Source organism: Psammomys obesus, unplaced genomic scaffold (assembly GCF_907164565.1).
Source record: "Psammomys obesus unplaced genomic scaffold, mPsaObe1.curated_primary_1811, whole genome shotgun sequence".
In the NCBI taxonomy this organism is placed as follows: domain Eukaryota; kingdom Metazoa; phylum Chordata; class Mammalia; order Rodentia; family Muridae; genus Psammomys; species Psammomys obesus.
The window spans coordinates 629,660-652,965 of NW_026590365.1; positions in this window are offsets into that span (position 1 = coordinate 629,660).

The window sequence follows — 23,306 nt, forward strand, 5'->3', positions numbered from 1 at the left end:
AATGGAGTATTACTCAGCAATGAAAAATAAGGAAATCATGAAATTTGCAGGTAAATGGTGGGACCTGCAAAGGATCATCCTGAGTGAGTTGACCCAGAAGCAAAAAGACACTCACGGTATATACTCACTCATATAAACATACAATATAGAATAAACCCACTAAAATCTGTACATCTAAACAAACTAAGCAAAAGAGAGGACCCTAACTAAAATGTTCAATCCCCTCCTGAAAGGCAAAGAGGATGGACATCAGAAGAAAACGAAAATAGGAAACAACCTCTGAACCCGCTACAGAGGGCCTCTGAAAGCCAGAAGAAAACAGGAAACACCCTTGAAACCTGCCACAGAGGGCCTCTGAAAGCTTCTGCAGTATAGACTGTCAAAGCAGATGCTGAGCCTGATGGCCAACTGATGGGCAGAGTGAATGGAATTTTATGTAAGAAGTGGGAAATAGTAAGAGCTGGAGGGAACGGGAACTCCACAAGCAGAGCAACAGAACAAGATAAATTGAACACAGGGAACTTCCCAGAGACTCATACCCAACCAAGGACTATTTGTGGAGATGACCTGGAACCCCTGCACAGGTGTAGCCCATGGCAGTTCAGTGTCCAAGTGGGTTACATAGTAATGGGAAGAGGGACTGCCTCTGACATAATCTGATTGGCCTGCTCGTTGATCACTTCCCCCTGAGGGGGGAGCAGCCTTACCAGGCCACAGTAGAGGACAATGCAGCCACTTTTGATGAGAACTGATAGACTAAGATCAGAAAGAAGGAGAGGAGGACCTCCCCTATCAGTGGACTTGGGGAGTGGCATGCATGCAGAAAGGGGAGGGAGGGTGGGATCGGCAGGGGAGGAGGGAGGAGCTTATGGGGGGATACAAAATGAATAAAGTGTAATTAATAAAAAATAAATAAAAGATTTAAAAAAAAGAATTAATAATAGGGACTGGAGAGATGGCTCAGTGGTTAAGAGCACTAGCTACTCTTCCAAAGGACCCAGGTTCATTTTTTTTTATTTTATTTTAATCACAGGTCATTCACGTGTATCCCAGCCCTTCCCTCTTTCCCTCCTAATCCCACCTTCCCTCTCTCACCTCCTCCCTCCCTCATCTCCTCCCTGCCTTCTTCCAAGTCCACTGATAGAGGAGGTCTTCCTCCCCTTCCATCTGGCCCTAGCCTATCAGGTATCTTCAGGACTGGCTGCAATGTCCTTATCTGTGGCTTAGCAAGGCTGTTCCTCCCTCAGGGGTGAGGGGAGATCAATGAGCCAGTAACTGAGTTCATGTCAGAAATAATCCTTGTCTCCCATACTAGGGAACCCACTTGGATACTGAGCTACCATGGGCTACATCAGAGCAGGGGTTTTAGGTTATATCCATGCATGGTCCTTGCTTGGAGAAACAGTCTCATAGAAGACTCCTGTGCCCTGATATACTTGGTCCTTGTGGAGCTCCTGTCCCCTCTAGGTCATACTAACTCCCCCTTCTTTCATATGATTCCCTGCATTCTGCTGAATGTTTGGTTATTAGTCTCAGCATCTGCTTTGATACATTACTAGGTAGAGTCTTTCAGATGCCCTCTGTGGTTACCCCTCTTACCCCTTGTCCTCTTTCTTGCTTATCTTCTTTAGGTGTACAGATTTTAGTATGTTTATCTTATCTTATAGAGGACCCAGGTTCAAATCTCAACACCCATATGGCAGTTCACAACTGTCTGTAATTCCAGTTCCAAGCGTTCTGACACTCTTACACAGACATACATGGAGGCAAAACACAAATGTAAATAAAATAATTTTAAAAATAGAATGAATAATACCCATTAGACAGACACACACACACACACACACACACACACACACACCATATTTTCTTTACTATTGTGTTGACAAACACAAGGGCTGATTCTCCATCCTAACTACTCTAAATAGTACCTACAACAGACATGGGTCTTGAGTTATCATTTTGGTAAGTTGATTTCAGTTCCTTAGTGTGTATATCTGGAAATGGGCTACTTTGATCATTTGGCATGTTTACTCTTTTACTTTTACTCTTTTACATTTTTTTTTGAGGATCTTCCTGATGGCTATACTCATTTACATTCCCATCAACACTGCATCAAAGTTCTTCCATAGTCTCACTAGAATTTCGTGGTTTTTTTTTTATTTTTAATCTCATTGTTGGATTTTTACTTTCCTAATGACTAATGATGTCATCATGACATGTTTTCACATGCCTCATGGCCATTGTATCTCTTCTTTTGAGAAGGACCTAGTCAAATACTTTGCCCACTTACAACCACTTTGCTAAACCAGCATAATTTCATCCTATATTCTAAATCTATTCTTCCACCCATAGAGAAGTGACGCTATGACCCCTTATCAAAAAATAGCTTCTCTTTACAGCAAAATTTGTTTTTTTTTTTATGTGTATGGGTATTTTGCCTAAATGAATGCCTGTGTACCATGTGCATGCCTGGTGTCCACAGCCACCAGAAGAGGACATTAGATCCCATGGAACTGGAGCTAGAGATTGTTGTGAACCACCATATGGGTGCTGGGAACCAAACCTACAGTCTACTGAAATAGCTGAGAGTGCACTTAATAAGTGAGCCATCTCTCCAGCCCAATTTACACTTTTTACATTTTATTATTGGGTGTTTTGTTCTTACTAGCTTTTCTGAGACCTTTTATATTCTGGATAACATTAATAATTGTCATATAAATAATGTCAATTTTTATTTGTTCTGTAAGCTCTTCTCATTCAAGTATTTTGCTTCTGAGCAGAGTTTTCCCTCCCTTAGCTTGGTATATATCATTTATCTATTCTAGCTTTTGTTTCCTATGTTTTAGGAATTATGTTTAAAAAAACATAATTGCTTATATAAATATCATAAAATATTCTCAAAGGTTTCTTTTATATATTTAGGTCATATATTAAGATGTTTGCTCCATTTTAAGTTAATTTAAGGCTAGCATTACCTTGATACCAAAACCAAGTAAAGACATAACAACAACAAAGAAAAGCTATACAAAAATATTCAAGTTGAACATAGATGCTACAATTTTCAACAAAATTCTAGCAAATTGAATCCAATTGCACATCATACATCTTATTCACTATGATTAATTCACTTGCCCCAAAGCATTCAGCTGATAAATAGTAGAGGCAAATTTGGAACTCAGATTTCAATTTTTCAGTCTCCAACTTTTTCAATTTAGTATGTTTACTTCCAAGAATAACCTTTTCACATTTTGTTCCTTCTTTTTTTTTTTGTATGTGAGTCCTACCTTTTCAGAAGATCAATGAACCATAACTTAGATTTTTTTCCCACAGCCCATATCACAGAGTACAGTCCACAACCAATATTATTAATTTCCTGAAAGGTAGCTATAAATCTTTGTGGCATTATCAACACTTTAGCTGACAGATACAGAAAATAGGCAATCAATGACTATCTTAGGAGTTATAAAAATTATCAACTTTTACTCAAGATATAACTGTCTATTGAGTATTTCCTAAGTACAAAGATTACATAATAAGGGCACACATCAAGATATTTCTCCTTAGCTGGGGGGAGTGGTGGTGGTATATGACTAGTCTCAGCCCTTCGGAGATACAAACAGAAAGACCAGGAGCTCAGAGTCAGCCTTGGCTATACAATGCATGAAGGGAATCTAAGGCTAGCCTGCGCTAGAACAAACACTGTAACACAAGACAAAACAAAACCACACCTGTGAATATATTTCTCCTAGTTCCCCTCAGCTAAAAATGATTTTTTCAAGGTTATTTTTTTTTCAGATAATTATCCTTTCTCTTGAGATCGCATTTACAAAGTACTATCTGTTTTTTGATGTACTGCTAAATGTACCTCAAAATTACATAGGTGCTATTGCACTATTAAAAACTATCAGACCTTGACTAGAACAGCAAGTCTCTAGCTAACTCTAAAATACTGCCAACATAGGGCAGGTGGCTCTTCTCTAATAATCCTCCTACTAGACTGCCTCTGAAAAGCTAACTAAGGCAGAAATGTGACAAAGTCCATGACAATTCTACTGTTCTCTGTCTTTGGGGAAAGAAGGTCTAAAGTAGGAGAACCAAATGTTCAGGACAAACAGAGAATTACAGCCACATGAAAACTGAAAGCCTCAGCTATCCACAAACAACAGCTACCACAGACAGACAAGTCAGCGCTGCCCTCATTCAAAGATATTTTCTTTTCCTTTTGGTTCCCCCCCCTTTTAATCTTCACTTCCTTTTGTCTGACTTTAGCCTCCTCTTCTTCTACTCTCTTTTCCTCCTTTCACCTTTATGCTCCTCTACCTTTCCATCTTAACAGACTTGAGCAAGAAACTTCCACCTGAGAGGTCCAAATGGAGTGCTTACCTTCAGTGTGATGCATGTTATGCTCACACCACTCAGAAGCCAGCAGAGGTCCTTAAAAAATAAAGAGAAAGGTCAAACCCCAACCTTCACTTGGCAACATGCCTTCCAGACCTCATCATACCCTGGCCTCCATGGAAAAAGCAGAGTAGATTCTCTTTATCTGACTTTAACAAAACAGGATAGGCAGCTTGGTATAGATAGTGGGTAGAGGCAGGACAGGATGATCCAAGGTATTTCTCTGGAGCTAGTAATATATATTATACAGTAACTTAGGAGACTACAGAAACATATATAGTAACACTGTAAATGGAGAGACTAGATAAAGGCCACATAAACTGAGGAACTATCTTCTCAGGCCTTCATACAAGCATTCAGGACATACAGATGCCTTGCAAATGGTCTTCAGTAGTCCTACATGTGCTCTCTCTTAATAGAAAGGGGGGAGGGTTAAAATAGGTAGAATGATATGAGGGCTAAAAAACATGAAGTTGTATTTGCACTCAAAGTATATTGTTTGCCATAGATTGTAGATTACCAATTCATTAAACATGAAATTTTCAAAGATGCTCTTATTTGCATTTGACATGAGACTGCTAGAACACCATCTGAGGGCTTAAAAACATGTCATTAATATTTCTGATAATACTGGTATGGTGAAAAACACTGATAAAAGTTTGTGGACACTAAATCACACAGAGGCAAGGTAAGATGTGAGAAAACAAGGCATTCTAAGGTAGGCCCCAATCCTCCCTCTCCTCACTCTTCAACAACAGAAACCCAAACCCTTGAGTCAAAGAGGATTCTGGAGGGAAGAAGGCTCTGTGTGAAGTGAACCAATCTCCCACTTCCTCTTTTCTCTATACAGAAGTCTCTTCAAATTATCATAAATGCATTTTGATCCTAGGGCTCCAATGATAGTAACCCTTAAAGACTAAAGAGAATTAGCCCATGTCCTGCAAAGCAGAGTTATGCTCAACTTGCTCTACATCCACACTTGGGAATTTCTTCTCATTTGAGAATTTCTACATCTTTCTCTTACTCCACCCATCTATGAGTTTCTGAGCACTGTGTTTAATACACAAAGATTATACACACCCAACAAATACATATGCAGTAAAAAAACAAACTACATTAAAAGCTCCTTTACAATAGCATAGGCTCAGTTCAGTTACTATAAGTCTCATGTACACATATAACCTTTATAATTGATTGCCCATAAGAACTTGATAGTAACACCCTATTGCTGAAGCTACCAAGTCATACAACATGGAGAGATCAAGCTTGCAATCACCTGGAAGCTTCAGCCCTACTAGTTACTTTCATAGTGTTGGAAGATGCCATGAATACTACTGGAAGAGAAAAAAATTAATCCTCACTCTTCCCCAACTGTCAACCCTATGAGCTACAATAATATCTGGCCTGGCTAGACATACCCACAAATACAATAGTGACAGGAACATTATGGAAGTAATGGAAAACCTTCCAATTGGATTTAAAGCCTGTGCCACAGGATGAAATCCATACCTTTTACTGTTAAAAGGGTTAACAATCTGTGCCTAGACAAGTCATAGGCCATTCCATGGAAGAACCTACTACTATTATCAACATAGTTTAAGCCAATTCCTAATGAGTTATCAATATACCCATAGATTAATGCATTTCTCACATTTCAATCCTCATCAGAGAAGCTTCTACTAGCAGTACATGGTGATAAACCCAGAGACCCATAGAGTGGCCATGATGTAGAGAATAAGTGACTCAGGAGTGCTTAGCCCTGAATAGGATCTCTTTATCACATCCCTTCTTTCCAAGGCTCAGGGATCATTGAGGAGGATGAGGCAGAAAGATTGCAAGAGCCGAAGGTGGTGGATGACTACAAAAAGTGTTTTCCAGATGTAACAGAGCAGCTGTACATATGAACTCACAGTGATTTGTGACAGCATGCATAAGCCCCATGTAAGCACACCCAGACCAAATCTCAACATGGAGAGGGAAGGTAGACATGAAGTTTCACCTCTAGTTGAGGATTTATTGGCAACTGTTGGCAACTGATAGCCATTAAGGGAAGCAGAGTTAATTTTCTTCAAAAACTTTGGCCCTGGTAGTTCAGTTAGAGACCACACATCCATGAATATATAAACATCAAAAATCAGACATGACAAAAAAGTAGACACAAAATAGGGTGGGCAACAGGAGGAGGTATGGATCTGGGAAGAATTGGAGAGAAGGTCAATATGATTGAAACACATTGTATAAAAATTTCAAAGAACAAATAAATCAAATAAATAAACACATAAACTAAATGTATTTTTAAGATAAAATTTAAAAAGAAGATACCTCTATCTCAGAGTACTCAAAGTATATGTATCTTACATTCTTTTTTTTCTTTTTCCTCTCTTTTTTTTTAATTTTATTTTTTCTTATCAGTTACATTTTATTAACTCTGTATCCCAGCCGTGTCCCGATCCCTCATTCCCTCCCAGTCCCTCCCTCCCTCCCTCATCTCCACCGTGCCCCTTGCCAAGTCCACTGATAGGGGGAACCTCCTCCCCATTCATCCGATCCTGTTTTATCAGGTATCTTCAGGACTGGCTGCAAAGCTCTCCTCTGTGGCCTAACAGGACTGCTCCTCCCTTGGGGGGTGGGGAGGTCAAAGAGCCAGTCATTGAGTTCCTGTTAGAAATAGTCCTTGTTCCCCTCACTATGGGAAACCAATTGGTTACTGAGCTACCACAGGCTACATCTGAGCAGAGGTTCTAGGTTACATTCATACATGGTCCTTGGTTGCATGTCAGTCTCAGAAAAGACCCTGTGCCCAGATATGTTTGGTCCTTGTGGAACTCCTATCCTTTCCTCATCATACTAACTCCCCTTCTTTCTTATGTACTCTGCCAAAGGTTTGGTCATGAGTCTTTGCTTTGAAAACACTGCTAGTTAGAGTTTTTCAAATGCGCTCAGTAGACTCCTGTCAATGTTTAATGTGCATCCCATCTGTCTTTCAAAACGAGGATTGATAATCATACCCCATGTCCGCTCTCTTGATTATCTTTTTTAGGTGTATAGATTTCATTATGTTTATCATATCTTATAGGTCTATATAAGTGAGTATATACCGTGTTTGTCTTTCTCCTTCTGGGATATTTCACTCAGGATGATCTTTTCTAGGTCCCACCATTTGCCTGCAAATTTCATGATTTCCTCCTTTTTGATTGCTGAGTAGTATTCCATTGTGTAAAAATACCACAATTTCTGTACCCATTCCTCCGTTGATGGAGTATCTTACTTTCCAAGATCCTGATGGAGTAACAGAATTCAGGAGCTGGTTTCCCATGGCATGTAATGGTATGGCATGACAGTCACAGGTATTTACACAGAACAATTGATGCCAGGTACTATATTAGGTGTTTCTCATATAGTAGTAGATTTTTAAACATACAATAGCTACCAGGTAGGTAAACTGTTCTGTGAAAGAGGAAGTAATTGATTTAAGGCCATACAATTTAAAAGTTGTAGCCAGATGGCAGTGGTGCGCCCCTTTAATCCCAGCACTCAGAGGCAGAGGCAGGCAGATCTCTGAGTTTGAGGCCAGTGTGATCTTCAAAGTAAGTTCCAGGATATCCAAGTCCACACAGAGAAACTCTGTCTCAAAAAAACAAAAACAAGTTGTTATATACTGAATACTGCACGTTGTTCTTTTCAATTCACATACTGAAATCCTAATTCCCAAGGTGATAGTATTAAGAGAGATTTCTATGGAATAAGTATGCCACAAAAGCTGAAGTCTCATAAATGGAATTAGTTCCCTTACAGAAAAAACACCACAGTGGGCTCTTTTGTCCCTTTTCTTATATCAGAATACAAACAAACAAACAAACAACAAAAACAAAAACATAGCTTTCCATGAACACAGAAGTAAATCCTTGTGAGATACAAAATCTTCTGGCACCTATCTTTAACCACCCAGCCTCCAGTACTGTCATAATTAAACATATGTTCTTTATAAGAGACTCAGTATTTGCCTGCAAAAGCACAACCAGACAGGTCTTGCTTAGATAGCCATATTGTTGTGGTATCATGAGTGAAGCTTCCATATCCCTTTTATGATACACAATTTCATAGCAGAGTTTCTGATCCTCTAGCTCTCTGCAGTGTTCCCAAGCCTTAGATGCAGGAGTTTTGTTATAGGTTCATCAGTTGGCTTGTGCACCCAATGATCACTTGGTCTCTGCACCTTGCCTGATTGTAGTTTTCTGTAATCATCTCTGTCTGTTGCAAAGAGAAGTTACTTTGATGAGGGTGAGAGCTACATTTATCTGAGAAGATTCATATATTAATGTCTTGGCATCCTACACAAAACTTTAAGAGACAAGGAGATATAGGTGATCAGAAAGGGCTGAGCTGTGATGGCACACACCTTTAAACACAGCACTAAGGATGCAGAAGCAGGAGGATCTCTGTGAGTTTGAGGCAAGCATGGTCTACAAAGAGAGTTCCAAGACAGCAAGGTTTACACAGAGAAACCCTGCCTCAAAAAACAAACAAACAAAAAAACTCTAGGAATTTACTAAACTTATTACAGCATGTTATTCCATCCAAAAAAAAAAGGAAGAAGATAAAATTTCTAAGACAGTATGCTTCTGAACTTTAAGGTATGTTAAAACCAGAACATTTCAAATTCTTGCACACTGTACATCAACATTCTACCTCAGAACAACCTCAATCCCAGTACAGTCCTTTAACTCAAGTGCATTTGAGAGAAATAGTGAGTGAACTATGGGCCCCCTCTAGTCAGCATTATCATCACAAAATCACACAGCTCACCGAGAAATCAAGATTCTGTACAAGTACTTTTTCTATAAAAGGAACCCCCCCACAAACAAAATAAAATTTTTCTTATAAAATATCCACAGGCTATAGCACAAGCCAGATACTTAGCCAAAATTTGCCTCTCTTAAGTTCTGGCAAGCTAGTGGTAGCATTGGGAATATTTTTTAACGCCACTGTACTGTTCACACAAAATTTCCTGAGAGTAGATCATAAATGTTTATCAGCAAACACACACATTTTAAATGCTAACTATGTTATGTGTCTTATGTTAATTAGCCTGAGTGGGAGAATTATATTTATAGAAAGAGATATGCATATCAGAACATCACACTGTATACTAAAATATATACAGATTTTTATAACACTATGATACTTCAAAGTTGAGGGGTAAATGTCCACAATAAACTGATCAGTCCCTTCTCAGTCCCCACTTTATGCATCTCTGCTGCATCTAACCTGTGGGGGTGGGTAACTGGTATCTGCTCGGTCCAGAAGGCTGGGTGCTTTAGCAGTCCTAATCTAGCAAAGAAGCCCATGGAGTCCCTGGGCCCCGGTCAACAAACATTTGGAAATGCTGGTTCTATAAACTGTCAAGGAATCAGCAGCAGCAGCAGCAGCAGAAGCAGCAGCAGCAATAGGGGGAATTAACTTACTAGCAAGGGGAAAGTCCAAGCAAACAATAGATGGAAATGATCTACCTTCCTCATTACCCTGTTTGTCTAGATGACTACTGGATGGCTACCAGTATGTCCAGGTGGGTTATCCCACATCAGTCAAGGCAATGAGGGCATTTCCACTTCATCAGCTAAGGCTCCCTGTTTAGTTGATTGCAATTTGTGGCAAAATGACACTTAAACCAACCATAAAACCTTAAAAGTGCTATATAAAAACTTTCAAGTTTTGTTTTTGTTTTGTTTTGTTTTAATGTCTGCACCATATATGTGCAGGGCCCATGGAAGCCAAATAGGGCATTAAATCCCCTGGAATCACAGTTTACAGATGGAGGTTAACCACCAGGTGGATGCTGGTAATTAGACCCAGGTCCTCTGGAAGAATATGCATCCAGCAGTGCTCTTAACCACTGATTCTTAATGAAGGTCCATGTCCCCAGCTCTTAACCTCTACATTGACACAGAGAGATATTAAATAACTTGAAATTTCTCTTCCCTACCTCACAATACTGAAGACTGAACCTAGTTAAGTACTCTTATCACTGATCTATATCTCAAAACACTTCTATTATTTGCTTGGGATGACCTGGAACTCTCTGTAATCTCAGGTAGCCTTCAAGTTATAATCCTCCTCCTGCTTTACCTTCCCAGTTAGGGAGGATTACAGTCATAAGCCACTTGATCTGGACATAACTTGTGATTTCAGAACTTTCGGGTATAATATTGTTTATGGGCAGAAAAGCAAATTCATTAAAGAGGAGACTATCAGAATCAACTCTTAACTGAGGAGATAGTTACTTTTCATTTACCAGTTCTCAGAACATTTTTTTTCCCTCTCACAAGTACAATACTGCAAAAGAATTAGTCTTTCTCTTAGAATTCCTTACTTGTTCTATATTCTCACACCTGTCTCTGCCAGGTATCACTACATATGTGGGCTTAGGTGCACAGCCAGGATCACACTGACCAACTACTTTGGCTCAGACTGCCAAAGTGTCTTCACGCTGTATACTACCATGTGTCACTACTGAGCTACCTAGATGCCCTAGAATAAATAAACTCATATGTACTCAATGTGTTTAATCATCTTGTGAGGTGAGAACTAATGGAAGAGCTCTTGAGAAAAAGAAAGGATAAATACTGAACCGTGAATTTTTTTCACAGCATCTATTGCTTATAAAAGTAATGAGGAAGAATGGCCCCCATGTATACTTGAATTGTTTGGTTCCCAGTTGGTGGGCTCTTTAGGAAGGATTAGGAGCTGTGTGGCCTTGATGAAGTGGGGGCAGGTTTGTCAGAGGAGGTGTGGCATTGAAATGGGCTTTTATGTTTCAAAAGCCCATGCCAGTCCCAGTCTTGCTCTCTGCTTTGCCTCCTTCCTTCTGATCAGAACATAAGTTATTAGCAACTACTTTAGCATCATGCCTGCCTGCCTACCACCACACATCCCACCATGATGAGCATGGACTAACCCTCTAAAACTGTAAGCACTTTCTTCTAAACGTTGCCTTGATCATGGTGTCTATTCACAACAGTAGAACAGTAACTAAGACAGGTTTCATGCATGCATATAACATATTTTAATGAAATTTAGTACTTTTTGGCACCTGACATCTATGTTTCTTCTTTCCTTGTTTCTTTTCTCTCATAACCCTCTTTATTATTTCCTACAGCAGTAGGTTTCCATATGATTTTGAAAAGGTCTTTAATGTTATATATCTCTAGTCATATACCCATATCCTCTCTTATATTTGCCTTCTCATCCCAACTCTAATTTAATCTTTCCCATTCCATTAAACCTCCCCCTTAATTCTTTATACCACTGAATTCCAGATCATCTCCCTTGAAAGCTATCCCCCACACTTCCTCATGGACTTTCTGGCCTCTATGGGTATTCCAAATGAAACACACATACCAAAGATATCATCCATAAATGAGAAAAACATGACATTTGTCTTTCTGGGTCTGGGTTACCTCACTCAGGATTATTATTTCCATTTACATCCATTGGCTTGTGAATTTCACAACTGTGTATTTTTTTCTTAACAGCTTTGTAATATGACATTGTGCAAACACACTACATTTTTATTACTATCCATTCACCAGTTAAAAAATAGGCTGCTTCCATTTCCTATTATGAACACAGCAGCAATGAACACAGATGAAAAGGTATCTCTATAGTAAGCTGCAGAGTCCTTTGGGTATAAGAGTGGTAGAACTGGATTATGTGGTAGATTTATTTCTAGATTTTTGAAGAACCCCTACATTGACATCCAAAGTGGCTCTACCAGTTTTCACACTAACGAGCACTGAATAAATCTTCACCTGTCTCCACATCCATATCAGCAAAGGAAAACTCTACCAACAGTATATCATAATCCTAAACATATATACAACAAATACAGGTGACCAACCAGAGAATAATAGATCAGGGAAGATTAAATAGGGTGGTTGAGATGAAGGCAGGGTAGAGGAGGAAATAAAAGAAGGATAGTTAAATTTTAAAGATAGTCTAAAAAGTCATGTGGAAATCTACTACTGTAGAAGCTTCCTTCAAAAGAGTTAAAATGAAGCTGCACTATAACGGGGTAACAATGCATCTACTAGGTACCATAGGCAAACAAATAAAATCCCCAGTGCCAAGAGTGAATTCCTTCTTTTGGACTCATTGGCAGAAAGCTCCCATGAACCCTTAAACGTTACAGGCTATTGTCAATGCTATTGCTTACCCTACAAAGCTCAATAAAAAGACTTGATTGCTGAAGACACCACATACTTGAATCAAAGAATTTCTTTCTAGAAGTCAAGGTGACACTCAAATAGAAGATTCTTCCCTACTGGTTAACTTTCATAGTGCTGAAATGTGCTACATGTGTTATCAGAGTTGAAAAGTAATAATCTGTCTTAACCAGCTGTGAATTCTGTGAGAAACAATAATTTCTGTCTTGGCAAGACATGCTCACTGGTGCAGTGGTGGTACAACATCATGGAAGTAACCAACTACTTTCTGATTACGTTTAAGTCCCATTCTAAAAGATGAAGTCCATACTTGGCACTGTTAACAGGACCAAGAACCTATGGCTGCTTAGGTCATAGGCTCTAGGAAGAGAAATTATTACCATTATTCTGCTAAATGGACCTAGTATTAAATCAACTCCTACTGATTTAACATTTTTATACCCATTGATACACAAATTTTTCAGCATTCATCAGAGAAGGTTCTTCGTATAGCAGATGCTGAGTAACACAGAGATTCACAACGAGTCAAGGTGTAGAGAATAAGAGACTGTAGAATGTTTAGCACCAAATGGGAGTATCTATATTAGAGTCCTTCCTTCCAAGCTTAAGAAATCATTTTAGAAGAAGAGAAATAATATAAGCACCAGAGGTAGTGAATGAATAGAAGCAGTGTTTTTTGACATGATTAAGCAATTTCACATATGAACTTATGACACTTATGACAGTATATCCAAGACCTATGAAAGCTCAAACTAGAAAAAAAAAAATCCCAGTATGTAGAATGGTGGTGGGCATGAAGTCTCACACATCACTAAGGATCTTCTGTTAATCAATAGTTGCTAGGAGAAGTAGAGTTAGATTCCTTTAAGAATGTGGCTTCTGGTGAAAAGATCACACTTCAGTGGAAAGCCACACATTAAAGACTATATGGACAGTACAAAATGAACTTGATATGTTTTTTTTAAGACAACACAATGTTGGCAGGATTGAGAAGGCAGAATGAATCTGAAAGGAGTTGGGGAGAAAGGAGAATAAACATGATGAAAATACATTTTACAAAATTCTCAAAGAATTAATAAAAATGTACATGAAAAATAAAATTACCAATAAAAAGAAAACAAAAATAACTGAAAATGTTGCAAAGATACGACAAAAGATGCTAATCCAGATACAGAAATCATCTAGGGTACCAAGCAAGCAAGACTGGAAAAGAACCTCCACTTGTAATAATATAATTAAAACACTTAATATATAGAACAAATAGAGTATATTGAAAGTAGTATGAGAGAAACAACAACTCACACATAAAGGCAGGTTCATCAAATTAACATCAGACTATTGAACTGTAACTTTAAAAGCCAGAATGTCTTAGAATGCTCTACTTCATGTTCTGAAAGACAACTGCCAACTCAGGCTACTATACTAAAAAATCAGCAAAGCTATCTGTCACAATTGAAGGAAAAATAAAAACTTTGCATGATAAAACACACTAAGGAAATTTATGACTACCAACTCAGCTGTACAGAAGATAACTGAAGGAATTCTTCAAACAGAGAGAAAAACAATCCCATCACTGAGGCCACAGGAAAGAATAAACCATGCTGGAATAACAGTTAAGAATAATAACAGGAAGAGGCAGAAAAACATCACAGAATCAACAAAACAAAAACCAGGAATTGGTTATTGTTATATTATATATACATATATATAACATATTATATTTAATAACTCTTAACATTAATGGTCTCAATTCCTCAATCAAAAGACACAGAAAAGCAGGCTGCATGTCCCCAAAATATGTACCCTACCACAAAAGATATACTACCTTAGGATAAAAGAATGGAAAAAGGTGTTCTAGGAAAAAGGAACTAGGAAACAAGTAGATATTGCTGTACTAATATCTGACAAAACATGCATCAAAACAAAACTAGTGAGAAAAGATAAAGTCATTGTTAAGGGAACAATCCATCAAGAGTATATTACAATCTAAACATATATGCTGTGAACACAGATACACTCAATTTCATAAAAAAATATTAGATGTAAATTCACAGCACAATAGTGGTGAGTAACTTCAATACCCTATTCCTAACAACAACAACAACTAAATGAGAAATATGCAAATTAATTGATTTCATGGATCAATGAAACAAACAGTTGATTCTTTCAAAAAAGAAGCAAGATAGAGAAACCCTTAGCTAACAAATGAACCCCATACAACAAATACCATCAAAATCCAGATGATAATTAGGTTTTACGTCAGAAATGTATATTCTACTAAATTGTACAGAAATTGTGGTACATTTACACAATGGAATACTACTCAGCAATTAAAAACAAGGGAATCATGAAATTTATAGGCAAATGGTATGAATTAGGAAAGATCATCCTGAGTGAGGTGACCCAGAAGCAGAAAGACACACATGGTATATAATCACTTATAAGTGCATATAAGATAATCATGCTAAAATCTGTACACCTAAAGAAGCTAAGCAAGAAGGAAGACCCTGGGTAAGATGACAATCCTCATTCAGAAAGGCAAACGAGATAGGCATTGGAAGAGGGAGAAAACAAGGAACAGGACAGAAGCCTTCTACAGAGGGCCTCTGAAAGGCTCTACCCAGTAGGGTATCAAAGCAGATGCTGAGACTCATAGCCAAACTTTGGGCAGAGGGCAGCTAATCATATGAAAGAAGGGGAAGATGAAATACCTGGAGGAGACAGGAGCTCTACAAGTAGAGCAATCGAACTAAAATATCTGGGCACAGGGGTCTTTTCTGAGACTGACACTCCAACCAAGGACCATGCATAGAGATAACCTAGAACCCCTGAAGAGATGTAGCCCAAGGCAGCTCATTCTCCAAGTGGGTTCCCTAGTAAGAGGAACAGTGGCTGGCTCTTTGATCACCTCCCCCTCAGGGGGGAACAGCCTTACCAGGCTATAAAGGAAGACAATGCAGACAGTCTTGATGAGGAGACTTGATAAGCTAGCATCAGATGGAAGAGAAGGAGGACCTCCCCTATCATTAGACTTTGGGAGTGGCATGGGAGGAGATGAGGGAGGGAGGGTGGGGTTGGGACGGGATGAAGGAGTGGCTGGGATATAAAGTGAATAAATTGTAATAAATAAATAATTTTTAAAAAATGTAAACAAACCAAATGGATGTATTTCTAAATGTTATGACCAATCAAAATTATGTCAAAATGAGATGAAAGTGTAAACATAACTCTAGCAAATTATGAAACAAACATTAATTCAAAATCTCCCAAATAAAAAAGTTCGGGCACAGATGGATTTTTTAGTGAATTTTATCAGATGTTCAAAGAACCAACATCAATGCTCTTAAAAGTGTTCCACAAAATGGAAAAATGAAGAAACATTACTAAACATTTCAAAGTGAAACTAGTATTGATCTGATGCCAAAATCAGGCAAAGACATACCAAAAAGAAAGAAAATTAGAGATCAAATTTTCAGGTGAACATACATGGAAAATATTATCAACAAAATACTTGCACACCAAATTCAAGAACACATCAAATAGATGATTACCATAATAAGGTTGTGTTTACTCCAGAGATGCAGGAATGGTGAAATAGATATTGCAGAGGCAGAGAGTTGAACTCCCTCTTTCTGAAAAGCCGTGAGAGGGACAGGATGGACAGGAGGGATGGGAGGAATGGCAGGCGGAAGAACAGGAGCTATTAGAGAGTTGGACACTGGCACCATGGTACAGGCAAAGCCACTGTGGGCACTGTAGAGTGGCAGGACCTGAGCACTAAGTGTTATAAACTATAAAGCATTATAAAGGGACTCAGCAACAGAAATCACAATGGTCATTGCAATAGACACAGAGAAAGAATTTTGATCAAATCCAACATCCCACCATGTTAAAAATCCTGAAGAAACCCAAAATAGAAGAAACATATTTCAGCATAAAAATGGTATATGCAACAAATATATAGTTAATATTATACTCATTGGGAAAACTCAAATCATTCCCACTAAAATCAGGAACAAGAAAACAGTTACACTTTCTGTACCCTTACTTAATTAATATAGCATTCTAAGTCTTAAGTCAAGCAGTAAGAAGACAGAATTAAGGGCTCCAAAAAGAAAAGGAAAAAGAAAGTATCCTTGTGTGCAAATGACATGAGCTTATATATGAGACAGTAAAGACTCCATCAGAAAACTCATAAATCTAATAAACACTTCAAGCAAAGCATACAAAACTGTCATAAAAATCAGTATCCTTCCTATATACTAATAACAAACATACTAAGGAAAAATCAGGTAAATAAGTCAATTTATAATAGCAAAAACAAAATACCTCAGAGTAAAACTCAGGAAGTAAAAGACCTCAATAATGAAAACTTTAAAAGACTAAAGAAAGAAATTGAGGAATACACCAAAAGACAGAAAGACCACCCACGTTCATGAATTACAAAAATCAAAATTGTGAAAATGGAAATTCTGCCAAAACCAATCTACATATTGGATGCAACTCTAATAAAAATTCAGTGACATTCTTCACAGGAATAGAGAAAAAACATAAAAACATAAAAACTAATGTGGAAGCACAAAAGGCTTCGACAGCCTAAAAAGTCCTGAAAAATATAAAAAAAAAAACCCATGGAAGTATCACCATCCATGATTTTAAGTTATACTGCAGGTCCTTTTAAATAAAAGCAGCATGATACTGACACAAAAACAGGTGCAGGGTAATAAAACACCAAAAAAGGAGTCAAATAAAAAGCCACCAGTTTTTTGTTTTGTTTTGTTTTGTTTTGTTTGTTTGTTTGTTTTTGACAAAGATGCCAAAATTACACATTGGAGGAAATACATCATCTTCAACAAGTAGTGCTGGGAAAAGTGGGTATCTGCACGTAGAAAAATGACATAAGATCCTTATTTCTCATCATCCACAGATTAGCAATTCCAAGTGAACCAAGAAACATTATAAAAGAAGCTAAACTCTGAAACGGCCAGAGTAAAAAGCACACTATACTTTAATATATAGGTACAGGTAAGGACTTTCTGAATAAGATTCTGATCACTCAGGAAATAATGCCAATAATCAACAAAGGGGACCTCACGAAATTAAATGTTTACTGTACATCAAAGGGAATTGCCGCTCAAAAGTAGCCTAAGTAATAGGAGGAATTTTTGCCAGCTTTACATGAAACAAAAGATTAGAAAGAAAGAACTCAAGAAACTTTAATCCCAATACTTGGAAGGCAGAGGCAAGTGTAACTTTGTGAGTTCAATGCCAGTCAGGCCTACATATAGTGACCCATGACAGCCAAAATTACATAGAGAGACCATGTCTCAAAAAAAAAATTCAAGAAACTAAACATCAAGAACACAACCCAAACTGTTGAATGTGTTTATCACGTCTAAGAGATTTCATGGGTACTCCTTGCGATTTTAAAATGAAGATCATATAATTTGCAAAGAGCATTTAATTTAGAATCTTCCTTTTCAACTTGTATGCCTTTTCTTTCATTTTTTCTTGCCTTGTTCTGGCTGAGATTTCAAACATCAAATCGAGCAAAAATAGTGAAAGCAGACACACTTTGTTCATGATTCTGAAGGAAATGTTCTGTTTTTATCCCATTCATCATAATGCTTACTAGGGGTTTGCAGTATGCATACTGTATTATATTGGGGATGACTATTCTTAATATTTTTCAGGCCTTTTATCATGAAAGGATGTTGAATTTTCTCAAAATATATGGGCTTTGTATAACCCATAGTTACATGCTAGACTATGTTTATTGATTTCCACACTTTAGACTATCCTTACAACCCTGTAGTAAAACTATTTTGATTACAGTATGTGATACTTTTAATACGTTGTTGAACTCAGTTTGCAAATATTTTATTGAGCATTATTTCTTCCGTAGTTATACATTTCTTTTTTTCCTCTTTTGTCCCTATGACTTTTTTTTGTTGTTGTTGTTATCTTTTGAAATGTCTGCTTTAGTGCTCATAAATTGCTCTAGTTGTTTCTTATTTTGGGGAGTCTTTGCTTCTCTGTTTATTTTAAAGGATAATATCTACTGGCCAGAATAATCATAATTAGCAATTATATGCACTCAGGCTTGCAATATACCCCATGCTTTCTAGGCCCTTAGGCTTTCTGCTGAGTAGTCTGATGTGATTTTGATGAATTTACTTTCATAAATAACTTGGCAGTTCTCTCTTGCAGCTTTTAATAATTAACATTATCATCTTGTTATGTGCATAGATTAAAACTACAGAGTCAGTTATTTTTTTAGATTAGCACAGAAAGTTGGAATTTATCATGTCGTCTTCATACACATGTGTTATCATATTTTGTTCTTATTCCTTCCCTACTGTCTCCCACTGTGCTCCTCACACACATCTCCATCTGGTTTCCTTTCTCCAGTTAGTCCCTCCTTCTTTCCTTTTTACATGTATTCCATTGCCCTGGTTTTCACTCTTTCCTCCCTCTTATGATCCTCTTTCTTAGGATAGGAGCTCCACAAGGACCAAATATATCTGGGCACAGGGGTCTTTTCTGAGTCTGACACTCCACCAACGGCCATGTATGGATATAACCTAGAACCTCTGCTTGGATGTAGCCCGTGGTAGCTCAGTAACCAATTGGTTTCCCATAGTAAGGGGACCAGGGACTATTTCTGACAGGAACTCAATGGCAGGCTCTTTGACCTCCCCACCCCCCAAGGGAAGAGCAGTCCTGCTAGGCCACAGAGGAGGACTTTGCAGCCAGTCCTGAAGATACCTGATAAAACAGGATCAGATGAAAGGGGAGGATGTCCTCCCCAATCAGTCGACTTGGAAAGGGGCAGGGAGGAGATGAGGGAGGGAGGGTGGGATTGGGAGAGAATAAGGGAGTGGGATACAGCTGGGATACAGAGTTAATAAAATGTAACTAATAATAAAAAAATTAAATTAAAAAAATTTAAAAAATGATCCTCTTTCTTATTTTATGACCTACAAATGCACACATAAAAACATGCATCATATGAAAGAAGAGTGAGTTACTAAGACCTGGAGAAGACAGGAGCTCCACAAGAACCAAATATATCTGGGTACATGGGTCTTTCATGAGACTGTTTCTCCAACAAAGGACCATGCATGGATATAACCTAGAACCCCTCTCAGATGTAGCCCAAGGCAGCTCAGCAGACAAGTGGCTTCCCTAGTAAGAGGAACAGGGACTGTCTCTAATATTAACTCAGTGGCTGCCTCTTTGACCTCCCCAACCCCCTTGGGAGGAACAGCCTTGCTAGGCCACAGAGGAGGACATTGCAGCCAATCCTGGTGAGACCTGATAAGCTAGTGTCAGATAGAAGGGGAGGAAGACCTCCCTTATCAGTGGATTTAGAGAGGGGCAGGGAGGAGATAAGGGAGGAAGAGGGATTGGGAGGGAATGAGGGAGGGAGCTACAGCTGGGATACAAAGTAAATAAACTGTAATTAATATAAAAAATAAAAATCTAATTTAAAAACATGCATATATAAATACATATTGACATAAATTTTTATTTAAATAAAGTTTTTGTTTACTTTTATTCTCCTTTCATACAACATATCCCGACCACTCCTTCCTTCCACTCTTCTCATTCCCCTTTACACCCCTCTCCCCCAGATCCACTGCTCCTCCATTCCTCTCCAGAAAGACTCATTTATTTTAGGTGTACAAGTGTTTTGCCTGCATGTATGCATGTCCAAATGTGCCTGGAACCCACAGAGTTCATAAGAGGTCACCAGATTTTCTGGAACTGGAGCTACACAGAGTTGTGAGATGCCATGCACATGCTGGGACTCAAAATTCGTACTTAACAATAGCAACAGTTGCTCTAAGCACTGAGCTACCTCTGCAGCCACTATACAAAATTTTCAATCTAGGTTTGTGGGGCCATTAATTTCTTCTTTTCCCTTCCCTCTGATCCTATCTATGTCTGACCAGTCATGAAATGGTGACACCGCTATGTCCCATGCCTAGTGCATATATAAAGAATTCCATCTCTATGGCTATTAGCTTACTCTAGGCCACCTTCTTCTCTTACCTACACTAGAATCTCAGTTTATCTTTCAGTTTCACTGCATTTCATTCTTTGTGGAACATCCAGACAGATCTTTAAAACTACTAGTGCCTGGGGAGGTGGCTCAGTTTTTAAATGAGCAAGAAGATTGGCATTTGGAATTCCAGAAGCCATGTAAATTGCCAGATGGGCATGGTGGCTCACCTATAATGTTAAGACTGTGGACGTGGAGATAAGGGATCCCCAGAGTAAGGTAGCTAGTGTGATTGGACTCATCTGAAAACTCTAAGTGTCAATAAAAGGCTCTATCTCAAAGATCAAAGTGGAAGGGCAATAAAGGAAGATTCCTGGCATCAATTTTGGACCTCTACATGTACCTGTGTGCAAACATACATTAGATATACATATGGAAAAAGATAAACGGAATTATAACAGTTCATGCTATGTCCTTGATCATTACTATCCAGTACTTCCAAGTGAAGTGAGACTAATGGTTAGTTTTCCTTTAAGAAATCTTAGTACTTTCTAACCTACTACCTTGCCAAAATTATTTCCTTCTACCTATAATATGTTCCTTCCTTCACTATGTTCCAGTTATTTGGGTCTTTTTCAGTCTTTGTGACATACTCTCTTTCATTTCTACTTCAAGGCCTTCTTACTTGCTCTTCATTCTTAGAATATCCTCATCTCAACCTACCCACAAAAACCTCAATCCAAAAGGTACCTTAACTATAAGACCTTGCAGGGACAAAGACAGAATAGGTAGAGCAGAGATTGAGGAAATATCCAACCAATGCCAGACCTAACCCTAAGACCCACCCCATGGAAGAGAGCCAACCTCTATCATTATTAATGATATGCTTGCATACAGGAGCCTGCCAGAGCTGTCCTCTTAGAGGCTCCACCCAGAAATGGCTAGAAACAGATACTGAGACTCAGCCAAACATTGGGTGAAGCGTAGGAGTCTACTGAAAAAGAGGGTGGAAGGATAAATGGACCTAGAGGTGACAAAAGCTTCATAAGAAGACCATCAGAGCCAATCCGCCAGGGCCAGAGGGGCCTATGGAGTCTGAACTAGCAACCAAGGACAGTGCATGGTCTGGACCTAGGTCCTCTATTTAAAAGTAGCCAGTGGGCATCTTAGGCTTCATGTGAGCCCACAAGTTAGGGAAGTGAGAGATACCTCTGACATGGACTATGCTGCCTGCTTTTTGATCACTTTTCCCCTGATGGGACTGCCCTACCAGGCCACCAGGAAGGAAGATGAACTCAGTCCTCATGTGAATAGATGATCTGAGGTGTCTAGGTATGGGAAGGATACAGGAGGAAGGTTGGGACTGGGAGGAGAGGAGGGAGAGGCCTATGACTGAAATATAAATTGAATTATTTAATAATAATGAAAAAAATAAAGAGTATCCTTATCTCAATTTTGCATAGCCATCATAGCTAAAGGATCATCATTACTTTTAAACCTACCACCCTGATTGTGTGTGACTATATGTGTAAGTGTGTGTATAAAAGTACCTAATCACATGTGAAAATTATGTTGTAAATGTGGGGTTTTTTCCCCTTCACTCACATTACACAATCTGTATAAGGGAGATGATTTCTGGGTACTATATGCCTAGCACTAACACAACTTAAGACAAGGTAGACATAATAAATGGTTGTTATATTAATTATTCAAGGAATAAAAATTGTTTTGCCATAAGTTTTGCCAAAGTGTAACACATACATCACTAGTGATTCATGAGATGACTTTAGTTGGCACACAGATGAATTATTTTTAATAATAATTCTGATACTTACCACAAAATATTGCTGGCTCATTCAATCATTCAATATATATGCATACACTATCACACACACACAAAAGTACAAAATCCTTCCTGAGAGTATAATTAGGTAAACAAAATAAGATATGAATATAAATATTACCATTAAAAAGTTAAAGTGCAAGGGTATATGAATCTTCTCACACTCATTAAACTTTCAAATGTCCCTGCAAACCCAGTAATATAGGTAACCACTGATTACCATGACTGTGAGGACTAACTACATAATAGAGATCAGGAGTTTAGTCATTGATTATTTATAATGACTACTTGGTGATTTGGCCCTCCAGAAAACTGTAAGAAAGTAATTAATGGACAGAAATAGGTATGATGCTTCCAATGTTGAGTAATCAGGATTAGTACTGAAAAGGAGACAGATGTCTGTAGTCCATCAAAACAATTCACTAGAAAACTTCTAGAAATATTCAACCATTTCAGCAAAGGGCTAGATACAAAGCCAATTAAAAAAAGTTCAGTAGACTTCCTATACAACAGCAAGAAGGACTCTTCAAGATCATGAACACACTGCCAATCACAATAGCCTCAAAAAAAAAAGTTACCTAGGAATAAACCTAACCATGAAATGAAATATTTCTACAATAAAAACTTTAACTCTCTGAAGACAAAGATTGAGGAAAACACTAGAAAATGGAATAGAATATTATGAAAATAATTATTCTACCAAAGCATATTGAATTCAGTCCCAACAAAATCCCAAAATATTCTTCACAAAAATAAGGGAAAATAAAAGAGTTCTAAAATTCATATGAATCCATGCAAAACAAACAAACAAACAAAAAAAAAACCCTAGATA